Source organism: Heterocephalus glaber, unplaced genomic scaffold (assembly GCF_053883595.1).
Source record: "Heterocephalus glaber isolate CG9 unplaced genomic scaffold, H.glaber_assembly_v1.0 deba00000122, whole genome shotgun sequence".
Classification (NCBI taxonomy): Eukaryota; Metazoa; Chordata; class Mammalia; order Rodentia; family Bathyergidae; genus Heterocephalus; species Heterocephalus glaber.
The window spans coordinates 48,629,351-48,636,730 of NW_028258138.1; the positions used below are offsets into that span (position 1 = coordinate 48,629,351).

Sequence of the window (7,380 nt, forward strand, 5' to 3'; positions counted from 1 at the left end):
ATATGAAACACCTTTACAAGAGAGGAGAAAAGTTTAACTTCAAAGTAGTTTCCTCTCACTGATAAACTTGGAAGGCAGGGACAGTGTTGTCAATAAAATTGGGTAGTCCACTGGTGGGGCCCACTCAAGATCAAGGACAGGAAAAGGGAAAAGGTAAAGAACCATTTTATTTATAGACTTGTTGAATTTGACCTGATGGTGTTTACTGGGGCTATCATGCAAAGTACCACAGCCTGGATGGCCTTAAAAACAGAAACTCATTTTCTCAGCCATGGATGTTAGAAGTCTAGAGGCAGGAGCAAAGTATCAGTAGGACTGGTTACTTCCCAAGGCTCTATTCTTGGCTTGTAGATGGCCATCATTTCCCTGGTCCACAATCTTCCCTCTGTCAGCCAGGGTCTCAATCACCTCTTCTTACAAAGACACTAGTCATATTGAATTAAGGTTCACGCTTGAGGACTCATTTTAACTTAATTACTTTTTTATGCCCTGTTTCCAAATACAGTCACATTTTGAAGTTCTGGGGATTGGGACTTTAATATATACATCTTGGAGACAAAATTCAGCCCTCAACAGTGGGAGATCCCTGTGCTTCAGATATGCATTTGTTAGGAAGATGAAGGGTGGTAGAACAAGAGGAAGAAAAAATACTGACTTGAAATTGGTAACTCTATTTGCAGATAAAAATAATAAATTGCTTTATAATTTTCTCCTTTGCTTACTCCAGAGAGTTTAACAAATTCTTTCATCAAAAAACAACAAAAGTAAACATCATCTCAATCCATGTGAGATTTCAATGAATTCCAAATATACAAAATCAACACAGATTAAAACTAATCATGCTTTAGCACATTTCAGAAGTTTTTCCTTTAGTGGTCCTTCTGACTTAAAAATTCAAATGTTCTTGTTCATTCCATAAAAAAAAACCCAAAAATATCCTGTGGAGTAGGCTCTTTCTTTTAGCAAAGAGTTGTGCAGAATTTCTGATGTTTTCTTTCACTTTCAAAACTGATACTTATGGGCTGGGGATTTATCTCAGTGGTTCTGGCGCCTGCCTCTCAAGCGCAAGGTCCCAAGTTCAATCCCCAGTACCAAAAAAAAAAAAAAAAAACCTGATACTTGTGTCAACATAAATTTTATTCTCAAACATGTTATTTTTTATGGTGTTGAAAAGCTATTAATGAATTTATTATTAGACAAAAGGTTTTATTAATTCCTAGAAATAAATGTAATGAAATTTAAATTAAAATGGGGCACAACATCTCACTTTAGCAAGATATTACAAAATTTCTCATGTGATTCGGAAGTACAGACCACTCTAAACAAATTTTCTTGCAAGGCATCTGGAATCTTTCCACAGATTACTTTTTTTTAATATACTATCTCATTGTAAGTAAAAATAGATGTTTAATAGAATCAAAAGCACTTCTAAATCAAAGTTTATAAATCTCATGGAGAGCTACATTTCACATGACTTGTTAAAACCACTAAGACCTAAAAATTAATTTTGCAATTAATATAGCAAAGTTAGTTCTCATCCGACAAGTGAGTGGCTGGAAGTGATTTTTCACATATGCTCTTAATTCATGGGATGAGAGACATAATGAGAAAAGCTAATAGAACAATTACAACTTTCTACTTGCCTACTAATAATAGTTCTCTTTCCTTCACAAAGATAATGTCTTATCATTTATTCGGCCAAATGCGAGTCACTATCACAGAAAATGTTATAAAATCTCTAGGATTATGTAAAGGATTTACTAGGTATGCTTAAATGGTCACCTGTGGGCTGGAAGACCTGCAGCTCACTGCAAAATCCGGTGCAAGTCTGTATGGGAAGGTCAAAGGGTCTCTGTTGGAAGGCTGAAGAGTTTGCCCTGGAAGCCTGAAGGGACTGAAGACAAACATCCAAAGGCAATGGGGAAGACTGAATCTTCTCCAAAGAAGAAAGGGGATGACTTCTTTCTTTTCCTGTTTATTCTATCCAGGCTATAAGCCTATTAGCTCATGCCACCCACATCCAGGGTGGATCTTTCCTCTTCAGTTTTTGGCTTACATGTCAATCATTCACAGACACATGCAGAGGTTTACTCATCTGATATGCTGTTCTTACTCATCAAGTTAACATATCACAATTAACAATCACAATCCACTCCTTGTCAACTTGACAACCAGACACATCTCCTTAAACCACACTTAATCTTCAAATACAATAGTAAGATCATAATTATACCTAACATGATACAACTACCCTGCCTACAAATGGAAATGTACCAATTCCCTTCCCAGAACAGAAGGCAAAGTTTTTCTTTGGGTGATGCTAAATATTCTCCTACATTCCAAAATATAAACATTGTAATATAGATTTAACAATATTTAAGAATCAGTATTACATCTATCAACATTATGTTACAAAGCAAGAAAACAAAGACACTGGTTTAATATACGTGTATATATGCATAGGCATATGAATAAAATAGGAAATACTCATGACAATTAGAATCCCCATTTCTGTAACTGGTATTCTGTCATAGCTAATATTCATAACTACCTTCTTCTACTACTCATTCTGTATTTCCTCGGCCTTCAGCAAGCACCTTAGGTGGTCTTGGTTCTTTACCTGGTAGGGTGACACATACCTCTATTCCTGAAGGTTGTAGGCCACTTTTCATCCTGCTAGGATTGGATTATTGTTCCCTACTGACCTCAATAATAGGATATGATAATATAAAGGAATCTAAGAGATCTCTTAAGGGATCTCCTGTACTCCAATTATATTATTCATTTTTTCCATTGTGGAGTAATAGTCCAAATTCCCCTTTGATAGTCTGGATCAATAACCCCTCCTGACATTGTAATTCCTTTTTTAGCTTGTTTATTCAGAGGCATGAGGAGCTCAAAGTGATGAGTTGTGCTTCCTAGTACAAGCCTTCCCTCCTCTGAAACTAAAACTTCTTGGCCAGTGGAGCATAAGGTCACAGAAACAAAAGGAAAAAATTTTTCTAGTGGTCATGAGGGGTAATGATAAATGGTACCATTCCCACTTCTATCCTTTGTTTCCTGGACCCTTGAATCCTGACTATGGGAAAAAGAGAACCATAGAGTAGATGCTGATTCAAAGCATATACAGCCTTCTGGAGAACCTTGTCCTAGCTCTGCAAGGTACTGCCATCTAGCCAGCACAGTAATTGCATCATGATAAGGCCATTCTACCTTTCTAACAATCCAGCTCCTTCTGCATGGTGAATAACCTGGTAAGACCAATGAATTCCATGATCATGAACCCATTGCCCCATTTCTTTGGTCATGAAATGCATTCTTTGATCATAAGCAATGCTGTGTGGAATACCATGATGGTGGAATACCATGATGGTGAAATAACATGATAGAAATACCATATTCATGGAATGCCATGAATATCATGAGGGATCTAAAGCATTCTGTAAGTCTACAGTTGGTAGTTTTGGCAGAAGCATTACATGCATGGAAGGCAAATCCATACCCAGAATAAGTGTCTAAGCCAGTAAGGACAAAGCACTGAAAGAGGTCCAATATAGTCAACATGTCACCAGGCTTATCACCCCAGAGAATGGTGCCATATGGGAAATAAGTGTTGGTCATTGCTGCCAGCAGGCCAGACATTCAGCAGTAGCTATAGGCAGATCATTCTTGGTGAGTGGAAGTCCACATTGCTGAACATATGCATAACCTCCATCCCTGCCACTATGGCTACTTTGTTCATGAGCCCATTGGGCAATGGCAGAGGTGGCTGCCACAAAATAGGTCATCCTTTCCACTTGATTATTAAAAGTCTTCTTTTGCTGAGGTCATCTGTTGATGAGCATTTATATGGATCATAAATATCTTTACAACTTTGCCTATATGGAGAGGTCTATCTACATGCCTCTTCTCCAAATGTGTTGATCATCAATTTCCCAGTCATGTTCCTTTCAAGTCCCTGTCCAGCATAGCATCGGCTATAGCACATGAATTGATACATAGTTGCACATCTGGCCATTTTCTCTTCCAAGCAAAATGTACAATCAGTTGCACTGTCTGAAGTTTTACCCACTGTGAAGATTACTCTTCACTACTGTTCTTCAGGGATGTCCTGGAAAGGGATAAATACAGATGTTTACTTTTGGGTGCTGCCAGCATGTTATGGCTTATGTTTAATGTCCTCCTGAATCCTCATGTGGTCATAGATGAGGCTTTTCAGAGATGGCTGGATCTGGAGTGTGTGATTCTGGGATCAAGGATGTGTGATTAGTAAATCAGTTCACTGATTGGTTTGGCATAGTTCTGGGTGGGATTAATGGTGCCTCACCCTGGGTGTGAGTGCTACATGCCCCAACAGTGGGTAGAATGGATAAGAGGAAGAAAGAAGCTGCTATTGGAGGTTGCTGCTTGCTACTACACTGCATTGCTACCTTCTGCCTGTCATGAACTGTTTCTCTCTGCAATACCTGTCTGCCATGCCACGCTGCCTAAGACCCAGCCAATTATGGACTGAAATCTCTACAAACTGTGAGCTAAATAAACCTTTCCTCCTTTAACTTGTGGGTGTTGGGTAATTTGTCTCAGTAACAAGAAAAGTAACTGAGACATTGCATAACATGCATAACCATCTGTAAACCATCTGAAAACCCAGTGTCCCATAGTCAACTGTTCATTTTCCACCAAGGCCCGGTAGCATGCCAGGAGCTGTTTTTCAAAAGGAGAGGAGTTCTCTGCAGATGATGGGGGAGATTGCTCCAAAATCCTAAGGGCTTTCACTATGACTCACTTATGAGGGCTTGCCAAAGGTTCCAAACAGCATCCTTATCTGCCACTGACATCTCAAGTACAGCTGGATCTGCTAGATCATATGGCACCAGTGAATGAGCAGCCTGTACAAAAGTCTGGACCTGTTGCAGAGCCTTTTCTTGTTCTGGGCCCCAGTCAAAACTAGCATCTTCCTGAGTCACCTGGTAAACCAGCTAGAATAACACCTAAGTAAAGAATGTGTTGTCTCCAAAATCCAAATAGGCCCAGTAGGTATTGTGCCTCTTTTTTGTTGTAGGGGGCATCCTTCATGTTAGAAAGGATATCTCTGTGTGCCCAACACCACTGTACTCCTAGAAATTTCACTGAGATAGAGGGACTTTGAATTTTAGTTGGATTTACTTCTTATCTTCTGGCACACAAATGCTTAACCAACACATCCAGGGTGGTTGCTACCCCCTGATCATTTGGTCCAATCAGCATAACATCATCAATCTAATAGACCATTGTGATATCTTGTAGAAGAGAAAGTCAATCTAGATCTCTGAAAACTATATTGTGACTCAGCACTAACATACTCCTGAAATAGGACAGTAAAGGTGTATTGCTGCCCTTGCCAGCTAAAAGCAAATTCATCTAGTTGGCCTTACAGATAGATATGAAGAAAAAGGCATTTTCCAAATCAATATCTGCATACCAGAACCAGTAGAGGTGTTAATCTGCTCAGGCAGGAAACCACATCCAGTATAGTGGCTGCAATTTGTTACCACTTGATTAAGCTTATGGTAATCCTCCATCATTCCTCAATATTCATCTACCTTCTACACATTTCAAATAGAAGACTTAATGGAGATATGATGGGAAGATTCATCTATCTTCTACACAAGCCAAATAGAACAATGGAGGTGTGATGGGAAGCAACACCCCTGCATTTTTCACATCTTTGATGGTGGCACTAATCACGGCAATCCCCTCAGGGATGTAATTTTGTTTTTATTTCCTATTTTCCCAGGCAGAGGTAACTCTAATGGCAACTGAGGTCTGAAGAACAAGTAAGGGGATAGATTTTAAGAGTATAGGATAATGGTGGAAGAAACATAAACATGGATGATGCTGAGTTTTTCAACAAAGGCCCATGAAGTAGAAGTTCTGAATTTAATGTTGTAGCTTGTGGAGTTAAAAAAAAAAAAAAAAAAAGGTGATAATAGTTTATGTGGCTCGTCGGCTGAAGTATGGTTCAAAGATGGTCCACTGTGAATGAACTGGAGATTCCTGATATTGCTTAGTTCACTATTAATGAGAGGACTCTAATGCACAGGAAATGGGAATGCTGAATGGGTTTGCCAGGTAAAGCCTAATCCTTCACACTGGGAGGATGTAGAAAATGGACACCACTAATACCTTAGGAAACATATTTGTGAGGGCAGCACCATCATCCTTGAAGAGCCCAATGATTGTTCTACTCTGTATGTCAGACCTTACAGTGGGGACTGCAGTCACTCAGTTGGGCAGCTTAAATCTGATGGGTTTAACTGAATCCTAGAGTGGCAGGGACCAAGTGACAGTGCTAAATTGCCAAAGACAGGGTAGGCTTACTTACTATAAAGGACAGCAGAAGCAAAAGCAATGAGTGGAATGATCTGACACATGTAGACCTAGCCTGTTGGCTGATTGGTCATGGTGTTCCCAAAAGTGAAATAGATAGGAAGCATACTAAATTTTTACTGGATTTATACAAGCCAAATGATTTGGGGGCAAATTAACAAAAATCCATTAAAATCATAGCAGCAGAGAATCATGGCCTCTCAAGCAGTACCCAGACCTGAGCCAGTTTACAGATGCAGAAGCCCTGGAATGGAAGGTAGGCCAGGTCCCCTTGACAAAAGACTCTGGTGCACTACCAAAAAATTATGCTGTCAGTCTTTCTTCCATCCTTCCCAAAGGACCTAAGGCCTTTTACCAGGCTAACTGTACACTCAAGAAAGGGAAATGATCAGACACTTTGGGGAGAAACTCAGCCTGATACAAGTTTCTGTTTCCTCCACCATTATCTTATACCCTTAAAATCCATTCCCTTACTTGTTCCTCAGACCTCTGATTCTAAAACTCAGAAAACTCAAGAAGTTCTTTAGGAGTATAGTGGAACTTCTCATGTGTCACACTGTGTACCTCACCTTTAGGAGCCTTCCGAGATTTGTGCCTGGTTATAGGCCTACAGGTAAAAGTGGGTGGTAAGAGTGAATCCTGAGGAGTGTTATCATTGTCTTGCTTGATGACCACATCTTTACTTTCCACAGGCAACACAAGATTAGTTTTCTTGGTTATAGGAGAAGAGACCAACACCAACACCATAGGGAGTGGGGTGGAAATGCTTCTGTCACTGAGGGTGGGGAAATCTCTTTCTCTGGCAAAATAACTTCATCAAGATTCAGGAGTCCAATGTCTCTAGCCTCCTCAGGTTCCTCCCAAATATCTCCATCCCAATTAATAGGATCTCATTCTTTTTCAATCAGTGCCCTCACTTTCACTTCAGATATATTTTAAGGCTGAGTTTAAAACTTATTCTGTTAGTCAATCAATCAAATTATAAGCCCCTGTGTTCAGGCTTCTGCAACT

General features: G+C 39.6%; 2 pseudogenes; both read right to left on the minus strand.

The window, feature by feature from the left end:
- Positions 1-3,324: 3,324 nt before the first annotated feature.
- On the minus strand, positions 3,325-4,159 carry LOC110344523 (uncharacterized; annotated as a pseudogene).
- Positions 3,807-5,588, minus strand: LOC147830421 (uncharacterized; annotated as a pseudogene).
- Positions 5,589-7,380: the final 1,792 nt, after the last annotated feature.